This window comes from Thalassophryne amazonica, chromosome 6 (assembly GCF_902500255.1).
Source record: "Thalassophryne amazonica chromosome 6, fThaAma1.1, whole genome shotgun sequence".
Lineage (NCBI taxonomy): Eukaryota > Metazoa > Chordata > Actinopteri > Batrachoidiformes > Batrachoididae > Thalassophryne > Thalassophryne amazonica.
In genome coordinates, this window is record NC_047108.1 from 27903857 (window position 1) to 27926648 (window position 22792).

At 41.9% G+C, this 22792-nt stretch overlaps 1 long non-coding RNA gene across 1 annotated transcript; it reads right to left on the reverse strand.

The window, feature by feature from the left end:
• Positions 1-1613: 1613 nt before the first annotated feature.
• Positions 1614-22505, reverse strand: LOC117511981. Its single transcript, XR_004561171.1, has 3 exons — positions 22495-22505; positions 9436-9439; positions 1614-1762 (listed from the first exon to the last, which is right to left on the reverse strand). It is a non-coding gene; the product is annotated as an uncharacterized LOC117511981 (long non-coding RNA).
• Positions 22506-22792: the final 287 nt, after the last annotated feature.

A 22792-nucleotide genomic window follows, 5' to 3' on the forward strand; every position in this document is an offset into this window, starting at 1 on the left:
GAGGAGCTGGGGGAGGTGTGCATGGATAGGGAGGTCTGGGCGGCTTTGCTTGAGCTGCTGCCCCTGCGACCCAAATCTGGATAAAGCGGAAGAAAATGGATGGATGGATGGAAGGTTTATACAGAAATAACATTTCAGAGAGTTTTCTGCCATCTTGGATTATTTTGTTTGAGCGATCTGATGTCACTGTGACCTATAACATCACTATGGTTGTGTTAAATAATATCTGTGCTAAATTTTTGTTTCATGTTAGTTATTAAGTATTTATGTTATTTGTTTGGAAGTTCTGAGAAATATGTTGTTTTACTCTATCATGTGTCCAGGGGAGAGCTCCCCCTGTTGGTGAGAGCCAGTAACATTAGAAATGTGAGACTAAACCACACCCATTGTTAACACCCACAAGGTATAAAATGTGTTGTATGACTCATTTAGGGGCCTTTCCAAAATGGACACTGAATAAACTCAAAATGAGGGAATACAATGGTTTGGTTTTTTGTAAGGGACAGAATCTTACATAAAAGAACTGTTAGAAATAACAGTTGCAAACATAGACTGTATGGGTCACCACTGAATATAGTTCAAGGCCATCTGTTCATTTGAAATTTTTCCCATCAGAGGAACTATTTATTAAGTTTTCTTTTTTTCATACAAAACAATTTGGTCACAATGACAATGTCATATTATGATTCCCTATTTAAAAGCTAAGAAATAAAATTATAGTGGTGCCAAAGAAAGTTCTTTTAAATGACTTTAAAGCTTAAAAAACCCAAAGGCTGTACACTTTTAAATGGACTTTCTGTATTTTTTGTGGAATGTATCTTAGACAGTTGAGTGGGATACATTTCCAGATCTGAGATCTTTTGGTTGCTAGCGAACAAATACATTCTAATTCATGCAGCTGTAATTGTGAATGATCCTTCTTTTCCCCCTCCAGTGTGAGAGAATCATGACTTCAGGAACCAAGATGATTTGAAACTTGCAGTGCAAAAACTTGACAGTAGCCATGGCCCATCACTGTTGTTAATGAGATATGATAATGTGCCTTGGTGTGTGTGTGTGTGTGTGCAGAATTGTTAATTACTGCATGTTTCACAGCAAAATATTCAGCTACTTCAAACCTTCTGAAGTGGTTTAAGGGATCGAGTGGGAAAAAATATCACCACTTAAGAAAAAGGTAGTACAGTACATTACGAGTAGAACCGGAGGACAGTAGAACTGGTGGGGACAATACTATTGATGAGACACAGCTTCTGGACATCTTTCTGCCATGAGTCCATGAGTGGCTGTCCAGACATTTCGTCTAGGTTTTTTTTTCTTCTTCTTTTTCTTTCGTCTCATCCCATTAGGGGTCGACAGCAGATCAATCATTTCCATCTCACATGTCCTCTGAATCCCCCTCTATCACACCAACCACCTGCATGTCCTCCCTCAGCACATCCGTAAATCTTTGGCCTCCTTCTTCTCCTCCTGCCCGATGGCTCCATCCTCAGCATCCTTCTCCTATATGCCCTGGGTCCCTCCTCTGCACATGTCCAAACAATCTCAATCTTGACTCTCTGACTTTGTCCTCCAAACTGTCCCACCTGAGCTGCTCCTCTGATATGTTCATTCCTAATCCTATCTATTCTTGCCATTCCAAAGAAAATCTCAACATCTTCAGCTCTGTCACCTCCAGCTCTTCCTCCTGTCTTTTGTTAGTGCCACCACCTCTAAGCCATACAATAGCTGGACTCACTACTGTCTTATAGACTTTCCCCCTTCACTCTGGCAGATATTCTTCAGTCACAAATCACTCCTGCCACTTTCTCCATCCACTCGACCCTGTCTGCATTCTCTTCTTCAGCTCTCTACCACACTGTCCATTACTTTGGACAGTTGACCCCAAGTATTTAAACTCATCTACTTTCACCATTTCTGCTCCTTGTAACCACCCTATTCCACTGGGTTCCCTCCAATTCACACACATGTACTCAGTCTTGCTCCTACTGACTTTCATTCACCTGCTCTCCAAAGCGTATCTCCACCTCTCCAGACTAGACTCTGTTAAAGATTTTATATATATGTTATCACTGTTAAACATTTGTACCTTTTGTCTTCTTCTCTGATTGAGAACGGTGTTGTGCTGTTTGCCCCTGACCCCGAGAATGTACGTGTTATTCAACCTTGTTTTAGCATGCTGGGGTCAATCTGAACTGGGAATGAGGAGCTGGATGTACTTATTATTATTATTATACAACTTGTTTTGTAGCCACTACGACTGGGAGTGAAGCATGACGGGGTCAGTCATGAACTGGGGAGTAATAGACCTGAAGGTTGTTTTGACTGTTGTGATGTGATGCTTAGCGTGAAGACCAGGACACTCCAGGCAGATGCACAACAGCTGATAACTGCAACAGACGAACGAGATGTGCTGACCTCCGACGATAAGAGTAAAGAAAGAAACTGTTTTTCCTTACAGCTGCGCTTATTGACGTATGTGTTTTATGTTACGGGAAGAAACTTGTCTCGGCGTTGTCCCCCCCCCCTTAGGACAAGTTTTATGATGTAATGAGGGCATCTCTAATAAAAAGAGCGGGAGCACAGGCCAGACTTTAGTGTAGCCTTGGTGTACAGCCTGGCCGCACTCCCGCGCGTGATTAATTGACTTTCTGTCTCACTGGTGTTCTTGACTCTGTTTGTCTTATCAAGGTTTTAAGAATGTTTGGAGGAGAAAATACCCAACATTGACTGGGGGCTACATCCGGGATCTCAACAACACCGGAGGTGTCCGGCGGGGGTCGCCAAGTCCAGACGTAAATCCTTGGCCAAGGTCTGATCGATTGATCGTGTCTGCAATTGTCGACCACCGTTGGCATCGTCTGGTTGACGAGATTTTCCCAAAGAAGACAGACAGGAAGTCGAGTCAGTGAGTAAAATTTCTTTGTAAACAGTACTGAGTGAGTGGTGATCAGATCACATAAAACAGTTAAGTTCCGCAAGCGATGATACAGAATCGTCTGTTAATGAAACACAGTTAAACTCTGTAAGGAGGGTGCGGACTCCTCTGTTTATATACGCGTACCGGTAGGGGATAAAAGTGATCACATAAAACAGTTAAACTCCGTAAGCGATGGCGTGGAATCGTCTGTTAATGCAAAGCAGTTAAAATCCGCGAGGAGGGCGGACTCCTCTACGGTTGCGAGGGACGCCCGTAGTTAAATTCCGGAAGGAGGATACGGACTCCTCTGTTTTAATACGTAAAGGAAATCCCGGGTAGAAATACGTGCACTGTAAAAAAGCAGTTAAATTCGGCAGGGACGGCGGAGTCCCCTAATGCAGGACATTAGTTAAATTTCACGGGAGGGCGAGCTCCGCTGGGCTAAGAATACGCGTACGATTATTAAAAGTGTTTCTATGTGTAAATAGTGTTTTGTGTAAGTGTAAATAACTGTGTGAAAGTGTAATACTTTGGACAACGTTAGTGACAACCGTGTGTGGATGCGAAGGCAAGTGATTCCGCTTCCTACGGGGAGGTGAAAGGAATCAACCACACGACGGCAAATTAATTGTCACGTCCAAGAAAGTGTGAAAACTTCAGATTTAGAACACCCTAGGTGTGCCCCCGTCTGAAGTCCAAATTATAACAAGGGATAATAAAAATGGGGGGTAAGACGTCTAAAAATAAGGAAAATTTATCAACTGACGACTGGAAATTTATGGAAGCAAAAAATCCAAAAGCAACAAAGAAATTGGAGACCTGGATAAATAAACATGACTTTGACGGACGACTGAACCTGATCAGCATACAGAAGCTAAGAAGGAGTTAGAACAGAAACATAAAGGTGATGAGAAAAAGATGCAGAAAGTAGGGGCAGATTTAGTGGCATTTTGGGAGGAGGAAGCAGAGAACAGACAGAAGGGAGCAGAGAAGCGATGATTAGAGAAAGCAAGGAAAAAGAAAGCTGTAGGTAAGGCAGAAGAGGATGTGATAATTCAGCACAGAGAACCAGAACAGCCTCAACAACCACCGCCGGCTGGATCGTCGGTGACAACAACACCTTTATCTCCTCTACCAGAGGATGACGATGTACCGCCACCACAGTATGATTTGGCAGTAAAACCTAAGGTAAAAAGTGAAAAACCAGAAAAACCAGAAAAACCAGATAAACCAGAAACACGCAGTCACGCGAAAGTGCCCACAGCCCCTCCCATGGTGGAACACAGTGACCAGGGAGGTGCCTATCCTATGATAGAAGTACCAATCCTCGTGCAGGAACAGCAGGACAGCGATCAACCATGCTCGTATATCGAACATGGAATGCTGATGATATCAAAGCAGCAGTCGACATGATACCATCGCCACATGTCGATATTGAGGGATTTATGCAGGATATAGAAAACATTAGAAATTCTTACCACCTTAGTGGACCTGAAGTCCAACAGGTGTGGATGAAAGCATGTGGCCCTAAATGGGGTCAGATACGCGGAGACTGGAATCCTGCAGACCAGGATGGCGTACCGTTGCCACATGATGATCTAGTCTTGAAAACAAGAGTGGAAGCTATGATTACACGAGCAAAAGGTGTGTTAGGACCAAAAATAAATTACACTGAAATTACCAGGACAACACAGAAAGAAGGAGAACCATGGACAGAGTTTAGATGCAGATTTGAGAGTGTATTTAGGGTCCATAGTGGCATATTGCCAGGAACACCAGTGTATGAACAACAATTGAAAAACGCTCTGATCCAACATTCCAATAAGGATATAAAAGCTTGATACAGAAACATTGGATTGGATTGCCTACAGGCACATTGGAAGAAACACATACACACTGCTGTCATGCAGAAGGAGTCTTAAAGCAGAAAAAGACAGGAAACAGCAACAAAGGAGTGTATGTAGCACACGGAGATGATGAAATATATTACCAACAGGGTAACTTAAGACAGCAGAAGCAGTGCAAACGCCCCCAAAAGCCATGGCAAAACAGACAAGGTGGACAGCCACAACGTCAAGGACCATGGCAACCACAACAGCAGCACAGACAGGGAGGGCCACCACGTGGTCCCCTGATTTGTTGGAACTGTGGGAGAGAGGGACATATGTATAGAAATTGTCCGAATCCACCTACTGAGGGAGCAGCAGGAGGAATTCCACAACGGAATAATCCTCCACAGCCACAGTATCCACAATGACTAGAATCCATAATCCATGATTCCACATCAGATAGGCAGTCTGATTCTGATATGGATCTGTGTGCCTTACTGGGAAATCCGGTACCAAAACCAGAAGTGACTTTGTTGGTAAATGGACGACCAGTGACATTCCGTTGTGATACAGGAGCATGTAGAACCACATGTAATGACAACATACCTGTCCATCGATTAAGCAACGAAATCTTTAGGGTTCGCTCTGCAAATGGACAAACATCAGACGTCCCTATCACTAAACCCATAACGTTGACAGATCCATTTGGCCTGACATGTACTATGTCAGTGTTGAACATGCCACAATGTCCAGTTAACCTTTTAGGATGAGACGGATTGACTGCATTGGGCTTGTCCATAATTGTGGAACAAGGGAAATTAGTTGTTGAACGCACAGGAGACGTTAACATGGTAAGAGAAGAAAGCGATGACCCCACATTCCACTATTACTATACATTTGACATTTCGGAAGAAGATGCTGCAGGATGGGGTAAAGATGTCGTCTTGCAAGCGACAGCCCTACTAAAAAATCCTGAACAAAAGATGTCACCACCTGACCTGCATGTCACAATGTGGCATAAAGATCCTCCAAGTCCGGATGGTGACTATGAAAACAAATTGAAAAACGTTTCACCTGTGAAGTTGACAATGACCGATTTGATTCATGATGGCAACTAAACAGCTGTCATAACAGTGACAGGTGCCACTGAAGACATTTTAAAATTGAGATTTACAGGTATGCCATTACATGTGTCACTTTGTAAGCCATATTTGACGGAATGGCAAGAATTGGGACTGACAGTCATAACAGCTTTGTCAGCCACTGATTGGAGCAGAGTTGGACCACGAACGGAGTTCAGTCCATCAACTAAATTGTATAAAGTGACAGTTAATGTCTCATTGGTGCTGACAGCTGGAACACACATTGATGTGTCCACTTCACAATCCTGAGTGTTTCAGTTGAGTCCTGAAGAGGATGATCTTCTCTCTTCTGTACCATCAGGATTGTGGACAACAGGTCCTTCAGACGTAGGACTGATAAAAAATGCACAACCTGTAGTTATAAGACCAAAAACAGAATACAGACCATGTGTAAGACAGTATCCATTGAAACCTGATGCAATTGACGGAATCAGGCCAGTAGTAGAGAATTTATTAACAGCAGGAGTAATAGTGCCATGTCCAGATTCACCATGTAACACACCCATATTTCCCGTAAAAAAGGCTCCGCCCTCAGTAGGGTGGAGAATGATTCAAGATCTGCAGGCAGTAAATGCTGCTGTGATTAAAAGAGCACCATGTGTCCCAGATCCACACACCTTGTTAAATTCGCTGAGACCAAATTCTAATAGTTTCTCAGTAATTGACATAAGTAATGCATTTTTCTCTGTGCCAGTACATCCAGATAGTCAATTCTGGTTTGCTTTTACCTTTAAAGGACAACGATATACATTCACCAGATTACCGCAGGGTTACGCAGAGAGTCCAACTATTTATTCTCAAGTCATGTCAGCATGTTAGCCAATTTCGTTCCACCGGCAGATAGCCAACTATTAGTGTATGTTGATGACATTTTGATTGCCTCTGACACACGAGAAAACTGCATAACTGACACAGTAGCATTATTATGTTTCTTATTTGATAATGGCCACAAAGATAGTAAAAACAAAGTTCAGTTGTGTAGTGATAAAGTAAAATATTTAGGACATGAATTATCAGCCACAGGGCGTACTATCCTGTCTGACAGGAAGGAAGCAATTTTGCACGCTCCAAAACCACAAACCAAAAAGCAGATGATGTCATTTCTTGGACTGACTAATTACTGCAGGGCATGGATTCCCTGCTATGCAGAATTGACTAGTCCACTTTCTGATTTGATGTACAAGGATGATATTTCAATGTCAACCGTGTTGGAATGGAACAAAGAAGCTGAGGAAGCTTTTGTAAAAGTAAAACAAACATTAGTGTCATCCACAGTTTTGGCACTACCAGATTATAGTAAACCATTCATTCAAACAGTTGATTGTAAGAATAAGTTCATGACTAGTGTTTTGGTTCAAGTATATGGCTCAAAATTGAGGCCAGTTGCCTACTACTCATCTAAATTGGATGCAGTAGCAAGTGCTTTACCACCATGTGTACAGGCTGTTATTGCAGCCTCTATGGCTGTTCAAAGTAGCAGTAATGTTGTTCTATTCCATCAGTTGACACTGAAAGTTCCACATGCAGTTTCTGCACTTCTGTTGCAGACAAACATGAGCCTTTTGTCCCCAGCAAGACATCTTTCGTGTATGTCCTTGCTATTATCACAACCACATCTTACGGTAGAGCGCTGTACAACATTGAATCCATCCACATTGATACCTTTACCTGAGGATGGTGAGCCGCACAATTGTCTTGATGTAGCTACGGTCTGTACGAAAGCACGCCCAGACCTCCAGGACACACCCATCCCAAACAGTACAATTGTGTATGTGGATGGTTCTTCCACTAAAAATGCTTACGGACAAACACAATCTGGATATGCTGTTGTCACAAATTCAGAAGTATTGGATTCTGCTTCATTGCCATCGTCATTTTCAGCACAAGCAGCTGAATTAGTTGCTTTAACTGCAGCTTGCTATCTGTTTAAAGGTACGGCTGTAACAATTTATACAGACAGCCAGTACGCTTTCAGCACAGTGCATGTGTTTGCAAAACTGTGGGAAGAGCGTGGAATGGTGACATCATCTGGAAAGCCAGTGACTCATGCCACACTCCTAACTGCACTACTGAAGGCTGTGAAATTGCCTAAACAAATTGCTATATGCAAATGTGCGGCTCACACCAAAGGCTCTGACAGTATTTCAAAAGGACATGATTTTGCTGACAGAGCAGCAAAAGAGGCAGCAGCAGCTTCTTCTATTTTTGTTGTACAGGACACTACTCCAGATTTGCATTTAGGTCATACACTGCTTGCTGACATGCAACAGCAGGCAACTGACAGAGAAAAACAAATGTGGATAGCTAAAGGGGCTACGTATGCAAATGATTTGTACGTATGACCACAAAGAAACCCATATTGCCAAAAAATATGTTTAAATGGGCAGCTATTATGAGCCATGGCGTGACGCATGTCTCATCAGGGGGTATGATATCGCAATTGCAATCTATTTTTTGTCTTTATGGGTTCGATGCATATGCAAAACAGCATTGTAGAGCATGCATGATATGTGCAAAACACAACTCACAAGGCAATTTGAGACCCCAAAGAGGCAATTTCCAACACCACAATATCCCTTTCAAGTGATTCATATGGATTATATACAGCTGAGTAAACATGAAGGGAAGGAATTTTGTTTAGTCATAATTGATGCCTTCTCCAAAATGGGTAGAATTGTTCCCTACAAACATGCAGATGCACTTACAGTGGCTAAGGCATTGTGCAAAGACATCATTCCACGATTTGGAATACCAGAAACAGTCTATTCAGATAATGGAGCGCATTTTGTTAATACAATAGTGCAATACGTCGGAGAAGCGCTACAGGTCAATCTCAAAAATCATTGTGCTTATCATCCACAAAGCGCCGGATTAGTGGAAAGGATGAATGAACAGTAAAAAACAGACTTAGAAAGACAATGGAGGAAACAGGCAGACCATGGACACATTGTGTAGATTTGGTAAAATGTATATAAACATAACTAGTACCATGGGGTTGACACCGTATGAAACATTGTTTGGCAGAAAATATCGATTGCCATATTATGGGCAAATTTGGGATGTACCTGAGGAAGCCAATTTGGCGGATTACATGAGAAAAATGTTAGAAGGACAACGAGGGAGAGTTCCAAACACTGATGATCCCATTTCTCCACAGGAGGACCCTAAAGTGGTACCTGGAGACTGGGTGTTGATAAGAAGCATCAAGAGAAAACACTGGCATTCACCTAAATGGGAAGGGCCCCATCAAGTACTACTCACAACACCCACAGCCTTGAAAATTGGGGAAAGAAGTACATGGATTCATTTGACTCACTGTAAGAAAGTCATTTCTGCAGACACAGACAAACAGTAAGAACAGTAGGACAAGACTAGTAATAGTGTGTCAGCTTGGTGTTAAGATCCAGGTTAGACACGAAAGCTAGCAGAAGACATTAAGAAGCCACTGTTCTGAACATAGGTGTGCTGTAGTGTGCAGAAATGGCGAAAGAAAAAAAACAAAAGAACGAGGGTTTCTGGACCCCATGGACAGTCCTTGTTATGCTACTTTTCTTTTTCGGATTGGGCTTATTATTAAAAGCCATAAGCACGGGACATGATAATAAGGATCACCTCCGCAGATTGCAGAGACCAAAAAGAAGTAACGAAGACCCCAGTCCGATAATAAATGCCACAGTACATAGCTGTGATAGGAACAATGCGTACCGATTTGGTATACAAGCCTGCATTCCTAGAAAAGCTTCTGTGGTCATCTCTGTACCATATAGTGCTCTTACCCATGGAATATGGGATGGTGGGGATGGTGACAGAGGGACTAATTACGGAAATAGTTTCTCATGGTATATGACCAATGATCAACAAGATAAGAGATGGGAAACATTGGTAGCCGATGAATGGAGTAGATGGACACCAAGATGGGCACAAACCGAGTGGGCTAAGTACCAGAGTCAAATTCTCAAAATGTATCAAACAGATGATAAACTGTCTATAGTGGTGAATACCACAGAAAAAGGAACCATATTCCCACCTGATATAGAGGGAGACTGTTGGTTGTTCCTCCTTTGGGTATACAAACAAGGAAAAGATCCGTATTTCCATTTTTTCCTCTGTGAAACAGATAGAGTACAGCAACCAATATTGACCGAATTAAGTACGTCAAAGGGGGTGCCCATACAAGCAAAGGGGGTGCCCATACAAGCAAAGGGGATGTCCGTACAAGGCACAAAAGACATGAAGGCAGATGACTGGTTCCTAGTAACTACAGGAATTAGTGGACAAAATAACAATTGGCTTTTAATGGCAGAACAAGCAGGACTAGCAGCAAAGAAGGACTGTGTCTTATGTATGGGACCCAGACCTATATTACAGGTAATACCGGCAGCATTACCCAAAGACTGTCTGCTGACGGTTATGACACAGACATACATTGCAGCAAACAACAAATGTTCTAAGTGGGACAAGATCTATCCATTGACGAAATTGACTAAGATCAAACCTTTATTTTCAAGCAAAGTTGGGCATGCTAACCATACATGTGTACACTTGACAGGGACAAGTAAGACTTTGGGTAGCTTAAGCCACACTGCCTGGTGTAAGAATGTGGTCCATAGTACTCCCACATTCAAACCTGTCGGTAGGAGTGATGTATGGTGGTGGTGTGGTGATAACAGAATCTTTGACAGACTGCCACGAAATGTGTCAGGTTATTGTGCATTAATATCATTATTGTTACCAGTTAAAGCCATACCCATGACCCCTGAAGACGTTACGACATATGCAGCCTCTCTTATTCCTGAAGATTGGCAGACAGGCATAGCCAGACATAGAGTAAAAAGAGAGTGGAAAGGAGTAGGAAATCCAACATATATTGACGCAATAGGAGTCCCCAGAGGAGTGCCTGATGAGTATAAACTGGTTGATCAAATAGCAGCTGGATTCGAATCTTCCATCTGTTGGTGGTGTTCAATTAATAAAAACGTGGACAGAATAAACTACATCCACTACAATGTACAGAAATTAGGAAATTGGACTGAGGAAGGATTTAAGGCTGTCCATTCACAGTTAGAAGCCACGTCCCTTATGGCCTTCCAGAATCGTATTGCTCTGGATATGTTGTTGGCGGAGAAAGGAGGTGTTTGTGCCATGTTCGGAGAACAATGCTGCACATTCATTCCCAACAACACGGCTGCAGACGGCAGTCTCACTCAAGCCATTGACGGGCTGAGAACGTTGAACAGGAAGATGAAAGAGCACAGTGGAGTAAACACCGAAGGCTGGGATTGGTGGCTGGAAGGGATGGGAAGATGGCGGTCTTTGATTTCTTCACTATTAGTGTCTATAGCAGTATTTGCTGCAATTCTAACATTGTGTGGATGTTGTTGTATTCCATGTCTCCGAGGCCTTGTAAATAGAATGATAACCATAGCAATAAGTCCAGGACCAGGAGGGGGACCAGCATCATATCCACTCCTGGGGCAAGACGACACCGAGGAGGACGATGACTCCCATGACCTGTACCCAGACCAATGGAAGTATGATGACCCAGACACCGATGATGGTGACAATGATGACATCACCTCTGGGGTGTAAGCCTATAGAACATACCATGATGAACCTCTTAGTGAAAATCTCAAAAAGAAGTGCTAAGCTAGGTGATAACTACTACTGTATGTTTAACAGGTGATAAACAGGAGGGGAATGTTAAGATTTTATATATATGTTATCACTGTTAAACATTTGTACCTTTTGTCTTCTTTCTGATGAGAACGGTGTTGTGCTGTTTGCCCCTGACCCCGAGAATGTACGTGTTATTCAACCTTGTTTTAGCATGCTGGGGTCAATCTGAACTGGGAATGAGGAGCTGGATGTACTTATTATTATTATTATACAACTTGTTTTTGTAGCCGCTAATGACTGGGAGTGAAGCATGACGGGGTCAGTCATGAACTGGGAGTAATAGACCTGAAGGTTGTTTTGACTGTTGTGATGTGATGCTTAGCGTGAAGACCAGGACACTCCAGGCAGATGCACAACAGCTGATAACTGCAACAGACGAACGAGATGTGCTGACCTCCGACGATAAGAGTAAAAGAAAGAAACTGTTTTTCCTTACAGCTGCGCTTATTGACGTATGTGTTTATGTTACGGGAAGAAACTTGTCTCGCATTGTCCCCCCCCCCCCCTTAGGACAAGTTTTATGATGTAATGAGGGCATCTCTAATAAAAAGAGCGGGAGCACAGGCCAGACTTTAGTGTAGCCTTGGTGTACAGCCTGGCCGCACTCCGCGCGTGATTAATTTGACTTTCTGTCTCACTGGTGTTTCTTGACTCTGTTTGTCTTATCAAAGGTTTTAAGAATGTTTGGAGGAGAAAATACCCAACAGACTCAACTTGCTCTCTACTCTCACTACAGATCACAATGTCATCTGCAAACATCATAGTCCATGGGGACTCCTGTCTGATCTCATCTGTCAACCTGTCCATCACCATTGCAAACAAGAAAGGACTCAGAGCTGATCCTTGGTGTAATCCCACCTTCACCTTGAATGAGTCTGTCATTCCTACTGCGCATCTGACCGCTGTCACACTATTCCTTAGAGTCCTCAGTTCCCCAATGCTTATTGAGTGTTGTTAGAAGGAAAGGTGATGTAACACAGTGGTCAACATACCACTGTCCCAGCTTTTTTGAAATGTGTTGCAGGCATCCATTTCAAAATGAGCAAATATTTGCACACAAACAATAAAGTTTATCAGTTTGAACATTAAATATCTTGTCTTTGTGGTGTATTTAATTGAATATAGGTTGAAGAGGATTTGCAAATCATTGTATTCTGTTTTTATTTACATTTTTCACAGCGTCCCAACTTCATTGGAATTGGGGTTGTAAAAGTTCAGAGAGAAAAGTGGAAGTAGGGCTGCAAGCAACTGACCAATCATCACAATAAAAGTGCCTCAGACCGCAAAACCAACAGAATACAGTGCCACAGTGGTCATGTCACCAGATACATTGGTGACATGACCACAAAAGATACTGGCTTTTTTGTGGATTTTCCATGATGGGTGTAAAAAAAAATACTTTATGGATGTTACAGTGGAGAGGATTGCCATCAAGAAGCATTTCCTACATCCACTCACTCAAAAATATCTAAAACTAGCTGGGTACCCAGCGCTGCCCGGGTTAACCTGTTTTAGACATAAGCCAAATGCCAATCATTTTAATCAAAGCAATTGTCTAACATTTATTTTTGTAATGCTGATGTTTTATAAATATAATAGTTAATGGGCTAAAGTTTGTGCAGCAGAACTATAAATCAAATCAAATCAATTTTATTTATATAGCGCCAAATCACAACAACAGTTGCCCCAAGGCGCTTTATATTGCAAGGCAAAAGCCATACAATAATTACAGAAAAACCCCAACGGTCAAAACGACCCCCTATGAGCAAGCACTTCGTGACAGTGGGAAGGAAAAACTCCTTTTTAATAGGAGGAAACCTCCAGCAGAACCAGGCTCAGGGAGGGGCAGTCTTCTGCTGGGACTGGTTGGGGCTGAGGGGAGAGAATCAGGAAAAAGACGTGCTATGGAAGAGAGCAGAGATCAGTCACTAGTGATTAAATGCAGAGTGGTGCATACAGAGCAAAAAGAGTAAGAAACACTCAGTGCATCATGGGAAACCCCCCAGCAGTCTAAGTCTATAGCAGCATAACTAAGGGATGGTTCAGGGTCACCTGATCCAGCCCTAACTATAAGCTTTAGCAAAAAGGAAAGTTTTAAGCCTAATCTTAAAAGTAGAGAGGGTGTCTGTCTCCCTGATCTGAATTGGGAGCTGGTTCCACAGGAGAGGAGCCTGAAAGCTGAAGGCTCTGCCTCCCATTCTACTCTTAAAAACCCTAGGAACTACAAGTAAGCCTGCAGTCTGAAAGCAAAGCGCTCTATTGGGGTGATATGGTACTAAGAGGTCCCTGAGATAAGATGGGACCTGATTATTCAAAACCTTATAAGTAAGAAGAAGAATTTTAAATTCTATTCTAGAATTAACAGGAAGCCAATGGAGAGAGGCTAATATGGGTAAAATATGCTCTCTCCTTCTAGTCCCCATCAGTACTCTAGCTGCAGCATTTTGAATTAACTGAAGGCTTTTCAGGGAACTTTTAGGACAACCTGATAATAATGAATTACAATAGTCCAGCCTAGAGGAAATAAATGCATGAATTAGTTTTTCAGCATCACTCTGAGACAAGACCTTTCTAATTTTAGAGCTATTGCACAAATGCAAAAAAAGCAGTCCTACATATTTGCTTAATATGCACATTGAATGACATATCCTGATCAAAAATGACTCCAAAATTTCTCACAGTATTACTAGAGGTCAGGGTAATGCCATCCAGAGTAAGGACCTGCTTAGACACCACGTTTCTAAGATTTGTGGGTCCAAGTACAATAACTTCAGTTTTATCTGAATTTAAACCTCAAGCAGACCTGACTCAAAGGGGTGACCCTCTGCTTGGGCCATGCTACAAACATAAATTACAGAACAATTCACAGAACAATTCACGGACGAATATACAAGAAATGCTATTGGCGCACAGGACAGGAGGGTCGCCAACACAAATACAACTCCCATCTCTGGATGGAGCTGCACCTTAAACAGAGAGAAAAAACAGAATCAGGCATCAGAAAGACAAAAAATACTGTATAATTTGCCAGCATTAAACAATTCAGTGTGATGTATGACACACAACCCTAGGCTGAGCGTTAACTGGTCAAATTGATGCCGATGTCTTACTGGACCAAGAACCATCATTTCAGTCTTATCAGAGTTTAAAAGTAGGACGTTTCTAGACATCCAACTTCTCACTGCTGCAAGGCAATCTTCTAAGGATTTTATGTGGTAAGGATCTGGTTAGACACCATGTTTCTAAGATTTGTGGGGCCAAGTACAATAACTTCAGTTTTATCTGAATTTAAAAGCAGGAAATTAGAGGTCATCCATGTCTTTATGTCTGTAAGACATTCCTGCAGTTTAACTAATTGGTGTGTGTCCTCTGGCTTCATGGATAGATAAAGCTGGGTATCATCTGCGTAACAATGAAAATTTAAGCAGTGCTTTCTAATAATACTGCCTAAAGGAAGCATGTATAAAGTGAATAAAATTGGTCCTAGCACAGAACCTTGTGGAACTCCATAATTAACCTTAGTCTGTGAAGAAGTCTCCCCATTTACATGAACAAATTGTAATCTATTAGATAAATATGATTCAAACCACCGCAGTGCAGTGCCTTGGCATGCTCTAATCTCTGCAATAAAATTTATGGTCAACAGTATCAAAAGCAGCACTGAGGTCTAACAGGACAAGCACAGAGATGAGTCCACTGTCTGAGGCCATAAGAAGATCATTTGTAACCTTCACTAATGCTGTTTCTGTACTATGATGAATTCTAAAACCTGACTGAAACTCTTCAAATAGACCATTCCTCTGCAGATGATCAGTTAGCTGTTTTACAACTACCCTTTCAAGAATTTTTGAGAGAAAAGGAAGGTTGGAGATTGGCCTATAATTAGCTAAGATAGCTGGGTCAAGTGATGGCTTTTTAAGTAATGGTTTAATTACTGCCACCTTAAAAGCCTGTGGTACATAGCCAACTAATAAAGATAGATTGATCATATTTAAGATCGAAGCATTAATTAATGGTAGGGCTTCCTTGAGCAGCCTGGTAGGAATGGGGTCTAATAGACATGTTGATGGTTTGGAGGAAGTAACTAATGAAAATAACTCAGACAGAAAAATCGGAGAGAAAGGGTCTAACCACATACCTGCATACTGAAAGCAGCCAAAGATAATATGTCTTTGGGATGGTTATGAGTAATTTTTTCTCTAATAGTTAAAATTTTATTAGCAAAGAAAGTCATGAAGTCATTACTAGTTAAAGTTAAAGGAATACTCGGCTCAATAGAGCTCTGACCCTTTGTCAGCCTGGCTACAGTGCTGAAAAGAAACCTGGGGTTGTTCTTATTTTCTTCAATTAGTCATGAGTAGTACGATGTCCTAGCTTTACGGAGGGCTTTTTTATAGAGCAACAGATTCTTTTTCCAGGCTAAGTGAAGATCTTCTAAATTAGTGAGACACCATTTCCTCTCCAACTTACGGGTTATCTGCTTTAAGCTGCGAGTTTGTGAGTTATACCACGGAGTCAGGCACTTCTGATTTAAGGCTCTCTTTTTCAGAGGAGCTACAGCATCCAAAGTTGTGCTCAATGAGGATGTAAAACTACTGACGAGATAATCTATCTCACTCACGGAGTTTAGATAGCTACTCTGCACTGTGTTGGTATATCGCATTGGAGACATAACAAAGAAGGAATCATATCCTTAAACCTAGTTACCGCGCTTTCCGAAAGACTTCTACTGTAATGAAACTTATTCCCCACTGCTGGGTAGTTCATTAAAGTAAATGTAAAACTTATTAAGAAATGATCAGACAGAAGGGGGTTTTCAGGGAATACTGTTAAGTCTTCAATTTCCATACCATAAGTCAAAACAAGATCTAAAGTATGATTAAAGTGGTGGGTGGACTCATTTACATTTTGAGCAAAGCCAATTGAGTCTAATAATAGATTAAATGCAGTGTTGAGGCTGTCATTCTCAGCATCTATGTGGATGTTAAAATCACCCACTATAATTATCTTATCTGAACTAAGCACTAAGTCAGACAAAAGGTCTGAAAATTCACAGAGAAAGTCACAGTAACGACCAGGTGGACAATAGATAAAAACAAAGAAAACTGTTTTTTTTTTGGGACTTCCAATTTGGATGGACAAGACTAAGAGTCAAGCTTTCAAATGAATTAAAGCTCTGTCTGGGTTTTTGATTAATTAATAAGCTGGAGTGGAAGATTGCTGCTACTCCTCCCCCTCGGCCCATGCTACGAGCATTCTGACAGTTAGTGTGACTCGGGGGTGTTGACTCATTTAAACTAACATATTCATCCTGCTGTAACCAGGTTTCTGTAAGGCAGAGTAAATCAATATGTTGATCAATTATTATATCATTTACTAACAGGGACTTAGAAGAGAGAGACCTAATGTTTAATAAACCACATTTAACTGTTTTAGTCTGTGGTGCAGTTGAAGGTGCTATAGTATTTTTTCTTTTTGAATTTTTATGCTTAAATAGATTTTTACTGGTTGTTGGTGGTCTGGGAGCAGGCACCGTCTCTACGGGGATGGGGTATTGGGGGGATGGCAGGGGGAGAGAAGCTGCAGAGAGGTGTGTAAGATTACAATTCTGCATCCTGGTCCCACCCTGGGTAGTCACGGTTTGGAAGGTTTAATAAAATTGGCCAGATTTCTAGAAATGAGAGCTGCTCCATCCAAAGTGGGATGGATGCCATCTCTCCTAACAAGACCAGGTTTTCCCCAGAAGCTTTGCCAATTATCTATGAAGCCCACCTTATTTTTTGGACACCACTCAGACAGCCAGCAATTCAAGGAGAACATGCGGCTAAACATGTCACTCCCGGTCCGATTGGGGAGGGGCCCAGAGAAAACTACAGAGTCTGACATTGTTTTTGCAAAGTTACACACCGATTCAATGTTAATTTTAGTGACCTCCAGTTGGCGTAACCGGGTGTCATTACTGCCGACGTGAATTACAATCTTACCGAATTTACGCTTAGCCTTAGCCAGCAGTTTCAAATTCATGCAGACTGTGTTTTGCAATCAAATTAATAATAAAATTATACACAAAAGGTAGGTAACAGTAAATGTAAATATCAATGAATCAAAGTTGAGGTAGTGGTGTATTTCACTCTAAGGCAAACTGGGTTGTACAGGACAGCCAGGTGCTTAACAGTTGAGAACATAAAGTAGCTGAAGGAAGGGATTAAATAAACAGAGATGGCAAACACATATACAGGGTTGGAAATTTGAATCTGCCTGGTCATACCCACAGCCTCAGCCTAAGCATGTTGTTGTTTTGCTGAGTGTGCTGTGGCTGTGCTGTGCTGAGTGTGCTGTAGAAAGGGATTAAATAAACAGAGATGGCCAACACATATACAGGGCTGGAAATTTGAATCTGCCTGGTCATATCTGCAGCCCCTATTCCACAGGATTCCATTCTATTACAATTGAAACAGGAAGAAAAAATGCCGTTCTCTGGCTTGCCTCTTGACAGGCTGGCTTTTAAAATGCAGACCTAGCAACTAGTTGGCTTATAAAGTGCAGACCTGGCAAACCACCCAAAAACAAAAATAATGAGCTGCAATCGGTTGCACCCTCAGCCAGAACTGCAACAAGCGTAGCTTCTGCTTTAAATTTTTACCCAGATGGAGCATGATCAAACAAGTTTCAAGCTGTACTCACTAGGACTACCCCATATAAAGGCATTCAGACATGATTGAAGCTGCTTTGATTAAGCACACCCAGAAGTTACCACAGAGTAGCAATGATTTGGTGAATCAGGATGAAATTTTTGAACAGCTCAAAAATTTCACGCTGATTTCAAAACTGGTGCCAATGATGGCCGTAACTACTGCATATACTTATCGAGTTTGTTCGATTGATAAAGATGGATAAAGAAGTTACTATGATGCTTCAATACGTGCACCGATTTGCTAGAAAAGGGAAGGAGTGGCGCTCTGTGGAATATCCACATTACCTCACAAGTTAGTGGGAAGCCAAAAAAGCATCAATTACTCGGACTTTTGTCTTCTGACTAGGCGATAGCTAACAAGAAAACTTTTTTTCTGTTGCTTTGAATTTGCATTAACATTCAGGCTCAAGTTTATCTACTAGCTATGACTAGCATTAGATGTTAGGTATCACTGAGCGTGGTGGTTCTTCAATGCAATGGAGACACAACAGCTGTGAAAGCTAATTAATAGTCCATTCCTGAAATCTGGGAAATAGGTCAAGTTCCTGCAGTGGAAACGGGCCTAAAAATGTTTCAACGGTCACGGTAAGTTGACTTCCTGATTCAATCACTGCAGCTTCCCAGAAAGGCCAAAAATGTCACTTTTTACAGATCTCAAATTATTGCAGAAAAACCTTTCAATAACTTTGCTTATCTTGCATAAAGATTCCTTAAGAGCAGGGGTGGGCAATCATGTGCCATGAAGGGCCGAAGCACTCCAGGTTTTCCTTGCTACCAATCATCTCAGCAGGTGATTTCATTAATGTTCAGGTGTTTCTGCAGGTGATTTCATTGACAACCAGGTGTTTATGTTCAAGGGAGAAGCTCATCAGCAACCCACCTGCTGAGGTGATTGGTTGCAAGGAAAACATGCAGTGTCTCGGCCCTCGTTGCCCACCCCTGCTTAAAAGGCTGCCTACATACAAAACAATTGTAATTCTCCTTGAATCAACCTGAAAGCCCCTGAAAAGGCCAAACAATGATTTGTCAATTCATAACATAAAATGTTTTTTTTTCCTTGATTCTGCATATAGGCTCCTTGACTCAATGTCTACAAGATTTTCACTGTACTTATATTATGATATTATAATAGCCAAGTGGCCTCTGTGTGCTTGCGTACTTGTTCCTGTTTACTTCCAGGGGCGTGGCCTGCTGCTGACCCTGCGCTCACTGTTTGTTTCACTGTTTGTCTGTTAGCGTTATTAAATTTGTTTTAACGTATTTTTTTTAAGCAGTTCATTGGTTTAATGTGGATGTGACCTGTCAGAACTTCACTGCACTTTGCACTTTGGACCTTATCGTCGCAATGAAAATCGCACTGCTGTGGATCATTTTCTGCCTACCAGCGTTTGCGCACGGGAGCTCCCTCACAAGCCAGCAAAGCTTCCTTACTTACACCAGAGAGCATCTTTTGTCACTTCGCTCACCTGGTGGGGTTCCTTCAGTTTGTCTACCTGCGGACTGTCAGGAAATCCGACGGCCTCTTAAATGTCTGGGGAAGAGGAAAAAGCGTGGCTCCAGGGGAGGCGTGAGGCACCGACTCTGGACACGCCGCAGCAGATTCCCACTGCCTGTCATCACTCTGTCTAACGTCCGCTCGGTAAGCAATAAACTCGATGAACTTGTGCTGAGAGCCGAGCATGACAGTGAATTTAGATAGAGTAATCTTGTGTGTTTGACGGAAACATGGCTTAAAGATCATCACGATACACTGAGGCTGTCAGGCTACACCGCTGTCAGAGCGGACAGGGATGCGCGCACTGCGCACAAATCCATCGGAGGGGGTCTGTGTTTGTTTGTGGATAACAGCTGGGCCACTCAATACAGCATACGAGAGCAAGTATGCACACCAGACAATGAGATACTGACTGTATCTTTTAGACCCTTTTATCTTCCGCGGGAGTTCGGACAGATCACTGTCATTCTCGTATACGTGCCCAGTCCAGATGATGACGCAGCAGGAGAAAGAATAGCAGAGAGCTATAATAATGCACTCACCCGCTCTGCTGACCAGCCCGTTTTCATTCTGGGTGACTTTAACTCCTGCAGTCTGTCTGACCACCTGCCCACTCTACAGCAATATGTAGACTGTCCTACACGTCTGCATCGCATGCTTGACTGTTGCTATGGCAACATCCCAGAGGCTTATAAAGCGGTATGCAGACCGCCTCTTGGAAAATCTGACCACAATGTGATTCATCTTTTGCCTTAATAAAAAGCTGTGGTCAAAAGAATTAAAACAGTTAATAAGCAGGTACAGGTGTGGTCCGAGGAACGCAAAGAGCAACTCAGAGACTGTTTTGATTAAACAAACTGGGACATTTTCTTTGAATCCTGTCTGGATGGAGACGAACTCACTGACACCATCACATCTTATATTAAGTTCTGTGAGGATAACGTGTCAGGGACTAAAACTGTGAAAATATTCCCAAATAACAAACCCTGGGTGTCCAAACAATTGAAAATCTGTCTTAATGAAAAGAAGGCAGCCTTCTGCTCTGGTAATGTGCAATTAATGCAGGAAAAAAGGAGACAGCTGAGAGGGAATATATTTAAGGCAAAAATTGAGTACAAGAATAAAGTAGAAAGTAAATTTTTCAGTGGCAATATAAAACAAGCCTGGGAAGGTCTAAATACACTGATGGGCAAATCCAGTAAGAAATGTGATGCTCTTACAACCATTAATCAATGTTTTGTTGATGAGTTAAACCGTTTCTTCTGTAGATTTGATAAAGTGGATGATAAACAGGAATGTGATGAGATCTGTAAAAATCTTCCTGCAGGAGCTCCCACAGCCATCACTGAGGATGACATGGCTAAAAGTCTTTCTAAACTGAAGCCAAACAAGGCCACTGGCCCAGATGGCCTGAAAGCCCGTCTACTCAAAGACTGTGCTCCTCAATTAAAAGGAGTCTTTTCCAGATTGTTTAATTCCCTTCTTGTCACAGGAGTGCCCAAATCTTGGAAATTCTCCATAATAAGGCCTATACCAAAAAAGCCAGGGCAAGCAAACCTGAAGATTTTCAGCCCATTGCCATAACCTCCATATTATGTAAAACTATGGAGAGAGTGTTAGTTGACGTCCTGACCACCACAGTGGTCAGTGAACTAGACCCTCTGCAGTTTGCCTATAAGAGGGACAGAGGTACTGATGATGCCGGATTGATCTTGCTGGACATGATCTCAAAGCAGCTTTCACTTGCTGAAGCATATGCTCGGGTTTTGTTTGTAGACTTCAGTGCAGCTTTTAATTCTATGAAATTACATATTCTTCTGAAAAGGCTGGCTGATTTAAATGTTGAAAAGGGCCTGATGCTCTGGATCAGAGACTTTCTGTCTTGTCGCCCTCAAAGAGTTTGTGCTAGCAACATTCTGTCAGGAGAGCTCATCATAAGCACTGGCTGCCCACAGGGTAGCGTTCTTTCACCTCTGCTCTTCTCTCTTTTTACAAACAAATTTGCAGTTAATGACACAAACTTTAAACTGATTAAATACGCGGATGACATGGCCCTAGTCGGCCTGCTACAGAAGTGTGACTCCTCTGGCGAAGCCTCCTATCTCGCTCACATTAAGGCTCTTGAAGCTTGGTGTCTCGACAGCCAGCTGGAAATCAATGTGTCTAAGACAAAGGAGCTTGTTTTTCACACAAAGCAAGAACTGACCGTGCAGCCAGTTTCACTCGATGGCCAGCTTGTTGAAACGGTTGAAACTTTTAAATATCTTGGTACAGTTCTTGATAGTCACTTGAGCTTCTTTGAAAACACTGATTTTATCTTTAAGAAATGTTCACAGCGACTCAGTCTTCTCAGAAGATTGAGTTGTCTTGGTGTTAATCCGCAGATTTTAGAGCTTGTGTATTCTGCACATATTGAGAGTATTTTAACATTTCATCTTTGTGTTTGGTTTGGTCACTTGAGTTGTAAATGTAAGGACAAATTAAATAGAATTGTAAAAATGGTGGGGAAAATTGTGGGAAAACCCCAGAAGACTCTGGCTCACATTTACACTGACAGGATGAGGAGGAAAGCTGAGAGAGTCCTGGCAGACAGCTCTCATCCTCTGTCCTGTCAGTTTGAGCTCTTGAAGTCTGGGAGGCGCTACAGAGCTCCTCTGGCCAAAGATTCTTTCAAAAAATCTTTTATACCAAATGCCGTCACCATAATGAACTCAAAAAAGTGACCACTCCACAAATTAAACCTGAACTGCTTTACTTCTGTTTTATTTGATTTTATTAGATCTTACTGTACGTTTTATTTATCTTACTAGGTCTTATTCTATTTCTTCTTTTACTTCCATGTATTTTATGTATCTTATTTTTTTTTTATTCGTGTGTTTGTATGAATGTTTTATGACTGTTTTTTTTGTCTTTTTTGTGCTGGTGAGCCAAAGACAATTTTCCACATCGGTGGACAATAAAGAATTATTCTATTCTATTCTATTCTATTCTATTCTATTCTACTTGAATTATTTATGCCACTGTTACCGCTGTACTGAT